The sequence below is a fragment of the Triticum urartu genome, chromosome 5 (genome assembly GCF_003073215.2).
Source record: "Triticum urartu cultivar G1812 chromosome 5, Tu2.1, whole genome shotgun sequence".
NCBI classification, from domain to species: domain Eukaryota; kingdom Viridiplantae; phylum Streptophyta; class Magnoliopsida; order Poales; family Poaceae; genus Triticum; species Triticum urartu.
In genome coordinates, this window is record NC_053026.1 from 224,136,401 (window position 1) to 224,152,049 (window position 15,649).

Genomic DNA, 15,649 nt, shown 5'->3' on the forward strand with positions numbered 1-15,649 from the left:
CACAGCACCGTCTCCACCACAGAGCACCCAAACACGAGCAGTTAGTAAGGCAACTACAGTGCCCAAATCACGAGGACCACCACTACGAACCCGAAGTCAACGCTTAAAGCAGAAGAAGAATTGTTCTCAGGTCAGGTTCCGTAGCTATGGTTCATACTACTTTGATCTTGCATCACTGTATTTACTGATACCAACTAATTTCAAATTTGAAGGATGCAATTGAAACTCCAATGGCGCAACAGGTATGTTTTAAACCTGTTTCTTCAACGTGTTTGGTTGTTCGCTGTTGTAACTTGCTCTATGTTGATCTCATATTCAATTGAATAAACAGTTATGTTCTCATGCCATGCACATTACAAGTGTTGTTATTGCTGTGTAGTTTCCCACACTTATATTCTGTCTATGCTGCTTTGTCTTAAATAGATATGATTCGAACTGTATCTATCTTGATTTGGCAACATAAACTAGAATGATATAGACCATACAGTGACCATACTACATAGATATATGTTTGTTTCATGTTGTTATCCTGTCCACCTTACTACTGGACTGGTTTACCAAAATGAGTTTCATATACTACATTGTAAACCCGAGATGTGTTTGTTTGTTTCTCTTTTAGAACGCGGATAAAATATTGGAGAAGAGTACCTTGTTATGCAATGGTAAAGGAAGTAATGCAGATAAGGTTCAAGATAGTGAGACATCCCTATTGGTCTCCAAGAAAGCTGATAAAAACTATATTGAAGACACTGAGATAACCCCAAAGTCCTGTCTTGATGTAGTGTTCGAGTTACTGGCTACCACTGCTGGCACCAGCTCTTCGAACTCATTGCCTGACTCAGTTCGGCTTCTTGACTCTCAACTTCAAGTTGAAAGACATCGATCAGATGTTATGCGACAGGAAGCCGAAGGACTGAGGAAGTCCCTGCAGAATTCAGATGCATACTTTCTGGTGCAACAACAAGCGCTGGAGGACTTAAGCGCCAAACAAGAGAAAGTTAATAAGCTTGCATGCCTGCAGGTCGACTCTAGAGGATCCCCGGGTACCGAGCTCGAATTCGCCCTATAGTGATTTTAGTTCTGGACTTGTTTTGCCGTGGCGTTTATATGCTGCTGTGTTCCCTATATTTGCACTGGCGGCGAACTTTGATGCCCAGTGGATGTAATATGTGTAATAGCCGTGATAGCCTAGTGTAAGTTGCTTGCTTATTTATTTCCTTGTTGTCTTGTTTATTTGTTTGCTTGTAGTCAGTGCAGTTCTTTTTCTGCGGTTTGCTGGTGGCTGCAATAACCTATTTTTTAAAACTAGGCCACAATAACCATGGGCTAATATTTACTGTAGTGACACTGGGCCTCCTACGGGCCGTAGAAACAGTGGGCCTTCTATGGGCCATAGAAACAGTGGGCCTTCTACGGGCCATAGAAGCAGTGGGCCTTCTACAGGCCATATCATCAATGGGCCTTATACGGGCTGTATGATCGATTGGCCAAACATGGGCCAAACAGACCGCATTCTGGCCGTAAATGGGCTAGAGTTGGAATCATCCGTTCATGGGCCAACCATAACGGGCCATCGTTAATAGGCCGTATTTGATGACGCTATGAAAATGGCCCAACGTATTAACGGACCACAAACGACTGACTGTAACCACGAGCTGAATTTGGCCCACAAGCAGAAAATGACAGTAACGGGCCGTAAGTAAACGAATGCTGGAAATGAGCCCAAGAATAAATGGGCTCTAAGAACGCCGAAAGATAACATGGGCTGGAGACGGCCCAATGGAATAACGGGCCGTTAATGGTATAAAGTGATACACTGTTCATTACAGGCCAGTTTCACCACGGGCTGTTAATGGGTTAAAGTGATACACTGTTCATTACGGGCCAGTTTCACCACGGGCCATTAATAGGCCAAGAGTTACATAGGGCCTCATATGGGCTGAAAGACGTCATGGGCCATACATGGGCCAGAAGTGAAAATGGGCTGGAATCATATTGGATGGCCCAGATGACGCTACTGGGCCTAATTCGGATAGGGCGTAACGGGCCTTGGGTTAGCGGGGTGTAAATGGGCTATATGCGAACATGCCGTTAACAGGCTTTCCATGGGCCGGCCTGCCACCTTTTGACCAAGTCAAACGGGTCGGCCTTTTCACAAGAATGGGCCTCTGTTGGGCCATGCCACGTGTCAACGTACCATAGGCGCCTTTTGTCCAATGAGTGGATGACATCTGTCCCAACGATGAGCCGACACGTGTTTCCTCCACCAATGATGATTTTACACGTGGAAAATCCCCATTGGTCGGGGCTGTTAACGGGTTATCGGATCCAAAACCCGACCCGATAGATTAACGGCGTTCCCTTACGGTGGATGCCACGTGTCGGTCACCCTTGACGAAAGCACTTCTGTGATGCGCGATTTATCGTCATGGAAGTGGACACTTCCGTGATGATAATTTTGGTAATGTCATGGAACACTTCTACGACAGCACAGCTCATGTATCTAAATGCTAGCAAGTATCTTCATTCATTTTCCAATTCTTCCCGATGAATTGTGCCTTTGCTACATTCATTTTCAATTCTTACGGTGGTTCACGCAAGAGTTTTATTCCTTGGTTATCATATCAATTCATTCGTTCTATCAAATCCTAACGGTGGTTCATTGAAGCCTTTTCTCAAGTTTGCGCTATATCTATCTTAATCCTTTCCAGGAGAGTAAGCAGTATGCCAAATACATTGCTTGTCATCAATTTAAATTGGTGAAGGATACGCATAACATGATTCTTATTCTTGCTTCATCCAAATAATGGATTCTTTTCTTCCAGAGATTGTCCATGATGAGTTAATTCTTGATTACAAGTGAGTCATCTTTCTTTTTCGGAGTTCCAAGGTTTTCTACTTTATCTCGTCACGAAGCTCCATCTAAATCATTACAAGGCTTCACCTTGTGTTTTCAACTTTCCTTTGTTTTTATCAACATTTTGTTACCAGAGTTCTTCATGGAGGCTCTACATGGTGGTTCATCAAGGATTCCTTTCATTCTTCAAATGTTCGTCAAGATTTCTCTCGAAGCTATGATCCACCAAGCTATACTTCAAGTATTCTTCATCTTGCATTTCCAAGTTCAATTCTTTCATATCTCATCTTCTGAGGTGGTGTTATGTCATTCTTGATAATTTCCCTTCGTGTTTCATGATTCACAAGTTATCAAGAATGAGGTATTTTAATTCCATTAATCTCTTCGTTGGAGTTGTCTTGTGTCATATTTCACCTAAAGCCTTCCCTAAGGAATGTTGCTATTGTGGTGCTTATAAATGATTCAAGTTATCTCTCTATCTTCTTGGTGGAAGAAGTTTTCATCTCTTCTTTATTCCCGATCAATCATTGTTTTTCGTTAGTGGCAGAATTTCACCTCAGTTTTGAGATGTTCTCCATAAGCCCACTACAAGGTTACTCTTTTCGTTGTTGGTTTTCCAACAACTCCGTTCAACCTTTTCGTCGTAAGCATGCTCTTTCAATTTTATTTGCAAGAGTTGTCATTCGTCCTCTCCGTTCTTTTTCTTTCCAACCATCTAGTTTTCCATTCATTTGTTCCGGAGCCATTGTGATGTTGCTCTCTTCACTCATTATCTCGGATTGTCAGGACCATGTTCTTTTCGTGCTTATCCATTTAACCGGAGTGTCGTGCCCTCTTTTCAAGTTTCTCTCATCTTATCAATTTTGCCTCCCTTCTCAACTGGAGTGCCGCCTGAAATCTTTCTTACCCCTTGTGCCATTCTTTCAATAGTTCCGGAGGTAGTGTGTTGTTGAGTATCATCCAATCTTCCCAAGATCATGTTCGATTCCTTCCATTTACAGTCGGAGTGCTGTCCAAATTATATCATTCTTATTCCATCTTTATCTTGTTTTAACCGGAGTGTTGTCATAATTGATCTTTATCGTTCCTTGTACATCTTGTTTCAACCGGAGTGCTTGCATGTACTTCTTTTCCATTGAAACCATTTTCTTATGTCCGCCAACCTACAAAGTTCTCGTAATTTTCCTTGTTCCTCTTTTCTAACGGAGTGTTTTCAACTTCGTTCATCTCCGTTGTATTCTTCTTTCCATTTGTTTAACCTCTCAAGGTTCATTGGTTTCACTCGTTTGTCAAAGAAGCAACTTAGTTTTACCTTTTCTCTTCCTCTTTCGTTTCCCTCCGGTGCCATCCTAGATGTCGGGACGAGATCCTCTTGTAGTGGTGGAGTGTTGTGACGCCCCGAGACCGTTGCACCAGGTGTCTTCCAGTTATTCGCTGTCTTTGCCATGTCTTTTGCTTGCGTGTTGCATCTTGCCATGTCCTCATGTGCATTGCATCATCATGTTTTCAAAACTTGCACCCGTCCTGGTCTCCCCGTTCCTTCTGTTGTCCGTTCTGAGCCCAGACACACTTGCACGCGCCCGCGGCACGTCCGAAATATTATTATGTAAGTGGCCGGAAAATGTTCTCGGAATGGGTTGAAAGTTGCCATGCAGTGTTGTTATGTTGTCAGTAGGCCGCCTGTCAAGTTTCATCGCATTCGTAGTTCATTTGACGCCCCAACGGATAACTATAGAGACAATATAGTCAGTCAAACATCGGTCATTTTCGGTCTCCGAAAACTGTTGTCGGGCTTTCCCTCTCTTTCCTCTCTAGACCGTCTACACAGTCCATTACCTACCGCCAGGCCCAACCTAAGTTCTCTCGTCAGCCCGCGGCCCGCCTCACGCGCGCGTCCGAAAGTTGTCCCGGACCCGACCCGGGCAGTCGTCATCATTGGATTCGGATCATCCCCAAACATCCCTAAAACATCTTCGTTTTCTTTATTGGACTCCCTAGCCTATTTATTCTCGTCCGTCAGTTTTTTATCGGAAGGTCCAAACTCTCTTCCTTCCCTATATATAGTCCACCCACATGCCTATTTGGACAAACCCTAGACCAACTCCCTAAAATTCCTCCACCCCGCTGCCAGACCAGATCCACCTCGGGATCCTCCCGCCGCCAGCTCGCACCCACCATGCATCCAATCCTACAGCCTCCACCATCCCTGGCCGTCAGATCATTGATCCAACGACCTCCCTTGTGCCCCAGTTTTCCCCAGCGCCCCGTGCCCCGCAGCTGGCCCCAATCCGGATCGAGGCGAGCTCGTCCCCGAGCCCCAGGGAACCGTTGTTCCCGTCTGCCGCCGGCGACCGAACCTGCAGCTAGGGAGATGAGCGCCCACCCCTCTCTCCCTTCTTCTCCTTCCTCTGCTTTCTTTCTATCAATCCTCTACCTCTTCTGTTACCATGGATAGGAGCTCGCCGCCGCGTTGATCTGCCTCCGCCGGCGTTTGAAGTTCCCGTGGAGCCCGGATTTGGCACCCCGCCCCCTGGATTCGCTCCTCCTTTGCTCGGATCCGTGCCCTGCCTCCATTTCGCACTGTTTCCGCCGTGTCCCTACGCGCTGACCCAATTGTTCCGCCTCATGGTCTGCCTTTGCTTCCGGAGACCAAGCAGCGCCGCCTCGCCTACTTCCAGTCCCGCTCCTGTTGACCGCTCCCCGCCTGCATGGCGCCTCTCCCGCCTTGGATCCAGCCGTTCTTGCCATCCCGCACCTCCGCGCCAAGTTCACCGTCCCCGCAGCTCCCCTGCATCGACCAAAGCAGCTCGGTCACTTCTGTTGACCAGCTCCAAGTCGCCCGTGTAAGGCCTCCTCTGCTCGCTGGCCTCCAGCGTTGACTGAGCACCCGCACATTCGCACGTGTGGGCCGCATCCCGTGCCAAGCCCAGCCAGTCGGCCTGCTACCTCTTCCACCGACTGGGCCTTGGCCCATGGTGAGCACTCCAACGCCCCCTCTGTGCGGCCTGCCAATGTTTCGGCCCGTAACGAGTTTCGGTCCGAGTCATTGTTTTTTTTCGCGAACGAATTTGTTAATTAATCAGAGAACTGTAGTTTTCAGAAAACCCCTTAATGTTCATGCATACAATAACGTAATAAACATGCATCATATTAAAATGTTTTATATATGAAAAATGCTTAAAATTGTGTCTAGTTTCATTATATGCCACTTTCATCTATGTTTAAAATGTTGTTTGTTTAAATTTGCTTAAATAACTTGTTAAAATGATTTAATTCATAACTAAATATACGTAGCTCCAATTTTAATAAACTTTATATGTAAATGGGGTAGAAAAATTCCTAGTTTAACATGGTGCCCTCTTCTTGTGTGTTTAACAACTCTAAAATATGGTTTAGGGCAGAACAGTACCAAAACCTAAAATATGCACATGAGGAGTTTCCGGACTTATTGTTTGTTGTTCCGGCCTCATTTAAACTTGCCTAGATAGCTAGTTTTCATTTGCTCCACCTCTCGCCATGCTAACCAACATTTAATATTGTGGGGTACATAAATGAGAGTGAATAAATAAGTCATGTGGTGTTTCGTCAATATGCAACTCGTTGCATATTGAGCTCCACTTAACTTGTAGTTTTGCTTGTGCACTTGGCCATGCCATGCCTCATTAAACCGGACATGCATCATACTTGATTGTGCATCATGCCATGTTATGTGATGGTTGTTTACTATGTTGTTTGCTTCTTTCCGGTGTTGCTTCTTCAGGTTAGTTCCAATAACGTCGCGTTTGTGAGGATCCGTTCGACTACATCTGTTTGTCTTCTTCATGGACTCGTTCTTTTCCTTGCGGGATCTCAGGCAAGATGACCATACCCTCGAAATCACTTCTATCTTTGCTTGCTAGTTGTTCGCTCTATTGCTATGCCGCGATACCTTCCACTTGCTATATCATGCCTTCCATATTGCCATGTCAAGCCTCTAACCCACCTTTCCTAGGCAAAATCGTTGTTTGGCTATGTTATCTCTTTTGCTCAGCCCCTCTTATAGCGTTGCTAGCTGCAAGTGAAGCTGAAGTTTGTTCCATGTTGGAACATGGATATGTTGGGACATCACAATACATCTTATTTAAATAATGCATCTATATACCTGGTGAAGGGTGGAAGGCTCGACCTTATGCCTGGTGTTTTGTTCCACTCTTGCCCCCTAGTTTCCGTCATACCCGGTGTTATGTTCCTTGATTTTGCATTCTTACGCGGTTAGGGGAATGGGACCCTTGATAGTTCGCTTTGAATAAAACTCTCCAGCAGGCCAACCTTGGTTTTACCATTTGCCACCTAAGCCTTTTTCCCTCGGGTTTCCGGAGCCCGAGGGTCATCTTTATTTTAACCCCCCCGGGCCAGTGCTCCTCTGAGTGTTGGTCCAACCTGTCAGCAGCCAGTGGCCACCAGGGGCAACTCTGGGTTGGCCTACCAGAATCTTGGACAATCTGGTGTGCCCTGAGAACGAGATATGTGCAGCTCCTATCGGGATTTGTCGGCACATTCGGGTGGCTTTGCTGGTCTTGTTTTACCATTTTCGAAATGTCTTGTAACTGGGATTCCAAGTCTGATCGGGTCTTCCTGGGAGAAGGAATATCCTTCGTTGACCGTGAGAGCTTGTGATGGGCTAAGTTGGGACACCCCAGCAGGGTTTTGAACTTTTGAAAGCCGTGCCCGCAGTTATGGGCAGACGGGAATTTGTTAATATCTGGTTGTAGAGAACTTGACAGTTAACTTAGTTAAAATGCATCAACCGCGTGTGTAGCCGTGATGGTCTCTTTTTGGCGGAGTCCGGGAAGTGAACACGGTCTTGTGTTATGCTTGAACGTAAGTAGCTTCAGGATCACTTCTTGATCACTTTTAGCTTCTCGACCGTGCTTTGCTTCTCTTCTCGCTCTCTTTTGCGTAAGTTAGCCACCATATATGCTAGTGCTTGCTGCAGCTCCACCTCACTACCCATAAGCTTAAATAGTCTTGATCTCGTGGGTGTGAGATTTCTGAGTCCTCGCGACTCACAGATACTTCCAAACAGTTGTAGGTGCCGATGATGCCAGTGTAGGTGACGCAACCTAGCTCAAGTGGGAGCTCGTTGAAGATCTTGGTCGTTGTTTTATGTCTTTTCCGGTTGATCAATAGTGGAGCCCAGTTGGGACGATCGGGGATCTAGAATTTGGGGTTGTCTTCTTTTATTTTGGTTCCGTAGTCGGACCTTGACTGTATTCTGGATGATGTATGTTTAGCTTGTATTTGTGTGAAGTGGCGATTGTAAGCCAACTCTTTATCCCTTTCTTATTCAGTACATGGGATTGTGTGAAGATTACCCCTCTTGGGACAAACCTACCATGCGGCTATGCCTCTAAGTCGTGCCCCGACACGTGGGAGATATAGACGCATCGTGGGTGTTGCATTATGTTACTTTATAGATGTGATTTACCTCTATTATAAATCCTTGAGTACTGTGTGTGCATACCGCTCCCGAGATGACACTTAAGCACAGAGACTTGATCCATTCGGGTCAGGTCGCTACACATAAAACCTCTATTAAGATGCTTAAAGAAGTTATTTTTCCGAGGTTTGGAGTCCCTAGATACTTAATGACTGATGGTGGTTCACACTTTATTCATGGTGCTTTTCATAAAATGCTTGCTAAGTATGATGTTAATCATGGAATTGCATCCCCTTATCACCCACGGGCTAGTGGTCAAGTAGAACTGAGAAATAGAGAGCTTAAATTAATTTTGCAAAAGATTGTTAATAGATCTAGAAAGAATTGGTCCAAGAAACTTGATGATGCATTATGGGCCTATAGAACTACATATAAAAATCCTATGGGTATGTCTCCGTATAAGATGGTTTATGGTAAAGCATGCCACTTACCTCTCGAACTAGAACATAAGGCATATTGGGCCATTAAAGAGCTCAATTATTTGATATTAGCTCACTTGATGAGTGGAGAACCCAGGCCTATGAAAATGCCAAACTGTTTAAAGAAAAGGTTAAAAGATGGCATGACAAAACGATAAAAAAACGTGAGTTTAATGTAGGTGATTATGTATCATTATACAACTCTCGTTTAAGATTTTTTGCAGGAAAACTCCTCTCTAAATGGGAAGGTCCTTACGTTATCGAGGAGGTGTATCGTTCCTGTGCCATAAAAATCAACAATTTTGAAGGCACAAATCCGAGGGTGGTGAACGGTCAAAGAATCAAACGTTATATCTCAGGTAATCCTATAAATGTTGAAACTAATGTTATTGAAACCGTAACCCTGGAGGAGTATATAAGGGACACCTTCCAGAATGTTTCATCCTTCGAAAAGGAATAGGTATGTGGTGTGGTAAGTAAACCGACTCCAAAGCAGTTCTAATAGCATTTTTTCTCCATTTTGGAATATTTAAGAAAATAGGAAAATAAGAAGCATTCCGGAAAGGACACGAGGCATCCACGAGGGGGGAGGGCGCGCCCTACCCCCTGGGCACGCCCCCTGCCTCGTGGGCACCTCGTGTGCCTTCTGGACTCCGTTTTCCTGCATGATACTTCTTTTGGTCGGTAAAAATTCATTATGTAATCTCCTGAAGGTTTTGACCACCATACCACGCAAATATACTCTGTTTTTGTTTCAAGTTGTTTCTGCTGCAGATTTGGATCGAGATGTCTTCTCAAGAGTCAGTTGGGGAGAGCCGGGTATCCCACCCGACACCGGGACCAGGAGCAAACAGTGATGCTGACCACTTTGGGCCATCAACAGAGGAAGAGATGGATACCGACTTGAAAAGGATAGATGCCATGGAAGAGGATCAAGAAGTTACTTCTCGTTTCCGAGTCGGATTCATGATGGGGGAACTATAGAGCTCAGATATTCCAAACTCGGTCATCCCTTCCAATGTTAGATTTCTATCTTATGAAAATATGAAAAAGAGTGTTACTTGTTCCCCGCAACTATGCAACATCCATGGGTGAAATGAGCTTTAGCCATCACGGGCAAGCTCCGTAAGGAAATAATGGACCTCAAGCAGCAAGTATATAAGCTCAAGGAATAGAATCGTATCCTGAGGGGCATCATCGCCAAGAATATCACATCACCCCCTCCGCAGAAAGAGACATAAATACATTGGTATGGGCACACCCCTTGGCAACTGCCAAGCTTGGGGGAGTGCCCCGGTATCGTATCACCATCACACTTTTATCTTTACTGTTTTTCTTAGTTCGGTCCTTTTGGTAATATCTTGATCTAGTAGAATAAAGTTTTAGTATGATTTAGCTTTGAGTTTTCTTTATTGTCATTCTATGTAATCGAGTTCGTGAGCTATATATAATAAAATTTAGTTTTGAGTGAAGGGCTTGGTTATCTTGCTATGATCTTGAAAAAAAGAGAAAGAATAAAAAGAAATAAAGAGATCATACTGATCTTATGGAGAGTAATGACTTCACATATAAAGAGTATGATGAATAAAAGTTGTTGAGAGTTGACAAACATAGTTTTGGTCATCGTTGCAATTAATAGGAAGTGATAAAGAAAGAGAGGTTTTCACATATAAATATACTATCTTGGACATTTTTTATGATTGTGAGCACTCATTAAATATGACATGCTAAAAAGTTGATGTTGGACAAGGAAGACAACGTAATGGGTTATGTTTTCTTACATCTGAAATAAATTATATTGTCATGGATCATCCAACATGTTGAGCTTGCCTTTCCCCCTCATGCTAGCCAAATTCTTTGCACCAAGTAGAGATACTACTTGTGCTTCCAAGTATCCTCAAACCCAATTTTTCCATGAGAGTCCACCATATCTACCTATGGATTGAGTAAGATCCTTCAAGTAAGTTGTCATTGTTGCAAGCAATAAAAATTGATCTCTAAATATGTATGATTTATTAGTGTGGAGAAAATAAGCTTTATACGATCTTGTGATGTGGAAGAAATAAAAGCAACGGACTGCATAATAAAGGTCCATATCACAAGTGGCAATATAAAGTGACGTTCTTTGGCATTAAGATTTTGTGCATCCAACCATAAAAGCACATGACAACCTCTGCTTCCCTCTGCGAAGGGCCTATCTTTTATTTTTGTCCTATACTTTATACAAGAGTCATGGTTATCTTCACCTTTCCTTTTTACATTTTATCCTTTGCAAGCACTGTGTGTTGGAAAGATCCTGATATATATAGCTAATTGGACGTGGGTTTTCATAAACTATTATTGTTGACATTACCCTTGAGGTAAAAGGTTGGGAGGCAAAACTATAAGCCCCTATCTTTCTCTGTGTCCGATCAAAGCTTCATACCCATAAGTATTGCATGAGTGTTAGCAATTGTGAAAGACTAAATGATAGTTGAGTATGTGGACTTGCTGAAAAGCTCTTATATTGACTCTTTCCGATGTTATGATAAATTGCAATTGCCTCAATGACTGAGATTATAATATGTTAGTTTTCAATGAAGTTTCTGATTCATACTTGAAATTGTGAATAAATTGTTACTTTAGCATAAGAAATCATATGACAATATATATATATTGTTGTTATAAGAATGATCATGATTCCCTCATGTCCGTATTTTATTTTATTGACACCTCTATCTCTAAACATGTGGACATATTTTTCGATATCGGCTTCCGCTTGAGGACAAGCGAGGTCTAATCTTGGGGGAGTTGATACGTCCATTTTGCATAATGCTTTTATATCGATATTTATTGCATTATGGGGTGTTATTACACATTATGTCACAATACTTATGCCTTTCTCTCTTATTTTACAAGGTTTACATGAAGAGGGAGAATGCCGGCAGCTGGAATTCTGGGCTGGAAAAGGAGCAAATATTATAGACCTATTCTGCACAACTCGAGAAGTCTTGAAACTCCATGAAACTAAATTTTGGAATATATAAAAATATTGGGCGAAGAAAGCACCAGAGGGGGGCCACCCACCATCCATGAGGGTGGGGGCGCGCCCTACCCCCTGGGTGCGTCCCCTGTCTCGTGGGCCCCCTGGCAGGCTTCCGGTGCCCATCTTTGGCTATATGAAGTCTTTCGCCCTGGAAAAAATCATAAAGCAAGCTTTTGGGATGAGACACCGCCGCCACGAGGCAGAACCTTGGCAGAACCAATCTAGGGCTCTGGCGGAGCTGTTCTGCCGGGGAAGCATCCCTCCGGGAGGGGGAAATCATCACCGTCGTCATCACCATCCATCCTCTCATTGTGAGGGGGTCAGTCTCCATCAACATCTTCATCGACACCATCTCCTCTCAAACCCTAGTTCATCTATTGTATCCAATCTTTGTCCCAAAACCTTAGATTGGTACCCGTGGGTTGCTAGTAGTGTTGATTACTCCTTGTAGTTGATGCTAGTTGGTTTATTTGGTGGAAGATCATATGTTCAAATCCTTTATGCATATTAATACCCCTATGATTATGAACATGAATATGATTTGTGAGTAGTTACGTTTGTTCCTGAGGACATGGGAGAAGTCTTGCTATAAGTAGTCATGTGAATTTGGTATTTGTTCGATATTTTGATAAGATGTATGTTGTCTTTCCTCTAGTGGTGTCATGTGAACGTCGAGTACATGACACTGAAACTTCACCATTGTTTGGGCCTAGGGGAAGGCATTGGGAAGTAATAAGTAGATGATGGGTTGCTAGAGTGACATAAGCTTAAACCCTAGTTTATGCATTGCTTTGTAAGGGGCTGATTTGCATCCATATGTTTCATGCTATGGTTAGGTTTACCTTAATACTTATTTTGTAGTTGCAGATGCTTGCAAGAGGGGTTAATCATAAGTGGGATGCTTGTCCAAGTAAGGGCAGTACCCAAGCACCGGTCTGCCCACATATCAAATTATCAAAGTACCGAACGCGAATCATATGAGCGTGATGAAAACTAGCTTGATGATAATTCCCATGTGTCCTCGGGAGTGTTTTCCTTTATATAAGAATTTGTCCAGGCTTTTCCTTTGCTACAAAAAGGATTGGGCCATCTTGCTGCACCTTATTTACTTTTATTACTTGTTACCCATTACAAATTACCTCATCACAAAACAACATTTTACCGATAATTTCAGTGCTTGTAGAGAATACCTTACTGAAAACTTCTTCTCATTTCCTTCTGCTCCTCGTTGGGTTCGACACCCTTACTTTTAGAAAGGACTACGATAGATACCCTATACTTGTGGGTCATCAATCAGCTGACCCCATGAACACTAAGACTGCAGCTGCTCATGATGATGCTATATCTAATCTATCTAGAATGAAAGACAGGTTGAAGGGCGTGCTTACACATTATGAAGGTACATTAAAATGTGCAACAACCTGGGTTTGCCCACCCTTCTTGGACAAGGGCTCTTTTGTTGGACAATGTGCCATTGAAGCCGGGCTGTGTGAAGTGCTACGTGACTGAAGTAAAGCCTGGATTCATTGAATTTTTCCTGAAGAATGTCCTAGGAGACTTTGATGAGTGTCACATCCCTAGTCTGGTAATGACCTAGACTAGCTAGTGATGTTTGCATCATGTTTAAATTTCTTGAAACTTTGAAATGGGGATGATCAAACCCTATCATCAAAAGGAATTCAAATAGCTTCAACTTCAAATATTTTTCAATGAACCTAAAATGCTCTAAGAAAAGTTCATAATTTCTTGTTAAGGTGGAAACCTCAGCCAAAAATGATGAATATATTTTTAGGTCACTTTTGGATTTTTGAATTAACACAAAAGTATTTGAATTGGAGCCATTTAAATGGTATATATATTTTAGATGGTGCAAATATTCTGAAGTTACTTGTGGCGCTCTGGAATAATTCAGTTAACATCCACAATAATTTTCAGAATTTATAAAAGTTATTTAGTGCCTAAACTAAATCAAAACAAAGAAAACAAAATAGAAAAAGAAAACAAAGAAGGGGAAAAACCTTACCTGACGCTTAGCTGGCCTGGCACTATGCGGCCCAGCCCACTGGCTAGTGCCATTCGTCGTGCACCTCGCGCCAGAAGGACAGGGGAGCGTGGTCATCGCACGCGCACACGCGCTCAGCCACCTCCTTTCTCCCTGCTTGCCCGTGGCCTCCCCTGAAGACGCCACGCAGCCGCCCGGAGCTATCTGGTTCCACCTCTCGCTTTCCCGTGCCTTCCCCCTTCTCTACTCTCTCTCTCTCTCGCCCTGACCCGAGCATGCCGTCGCCACCGCTCGCTACCACTGCCCTCTCAGGCCACCACTCGTTCGACCATCGAGTCCGGGAGCTCTGCTATGACCTCCTCTTCGTCCTCGATGAGCCACACATCACCGGACGCCCTGCCGCCTCGCCATTGACCCATCTTCTCCGTGCACGGCCGCCGGACCGCCATCGTCGTTATGCCACCGTCTGGACTTCCCCGATCCCGTAGAGCTCCGCCTCAACTTCGCTGTGAGCTCCGGCGTCTTCTCCCCTACTCCTCGAGCTCGTTCCCCTCCCCTAGCCGTGCTAGCCTTCGGAGCTGAGAGCTCATCACCGCCGTTCATGTCGCCGTCATGGCCACCGTCACCTAGGACCGCAACCAAGCACACCACCGTGCTAAGCGCAATGCCAGTGTCACAGCCCCAGTTCAGGCCTTGCCTGCCTTTGCATTAGCCTCCATGCATCATGTCTAAATTTTATTAATTTTGAAATGGGGGCTGATAAACCCTAGCAGCAAATGAAATTCAACTAGGGTCCAAATAAAATATTTTTCAATGAACCTGAAATGCCCTTCTAAAAATGTTCATCATCTTTGCCTTGGTCTAGAACCTCTGACAAAAATGGTGCACATATTTCTAGGACATCATAGGGTCACTGAATTAAATCATAGTCTATTTGCATTTGGGCATTTAAATGCTATATAATATTTTAAATCCTCAAATAATCATAAACTAAAATGTTTGCTGTTGGTTATATTCCAACCAGTGGCATTGAGCAGTTTCATGATTTTTGGATCTGTTTAAGTATTTTTAATAAAGCCCTAAAGACTACAGAATAATAGAAAACAGAACAAAATAAAACAGAACAGAACTCACCTGACTTACCTGGGCAGCCCAATATGCAGCCACCTATGCGGCCTGCTGTTGAAGCCGGCCCAGCCCAGCCACCCCCCTGCCAGTTGTCTTCCTCCTCTCGCCAGAAGGCAGAGGAGAAGCTAGCCACGGCGCCGCGGCGTGCCACGCCGGCAGCTGCCTGCCTGGTTGTTCCCTCGTCGCCCTGGACATCTCCCGCAACGCCACGCGACCCCCCGACCCTTCTCTCACCCTCCCTTGAGCTCCCCCCTCCCCGGAGCTCTCTTTATCCCTTCGCTATGAGCACCGAGAGCGCGCCGTCGCCATAGCCATGGCTACAGGCCACCACTCGCTAAACCAGCATGACCACGACCTCCGCCACGACGCCTTGGAGCTACACGCCGACGCATGCGACCGCGGGAGCCCTGCAACGTCATCCCCGACCTCATCTTCAACCTCCGACCGCCGGCTACCTCACCGTCGATTCACAGAAACCAACGCGTCCCCGGCCCCGCCGTCTGCACCATCCACCTCGTTGTGAGTCTCTCTCCGTTTCCCCCCTGTTCTTCTCCTCGCACTCAACCCCTAACTTACCTCCCCGTCGCACCCGTAAGCTCCTTGCCGCCGGCGATGTCGCCGACGCGGCGAGAGCTTGTTTCCGTCGCATCTGGGTGCATAGTCAAACTCCTGGAGTTCCCAGGAGCCCGTAGAGAACTTCATCCAGCGTCCCCGTGGCTCGCAGCCTTGCCTGCCTCAT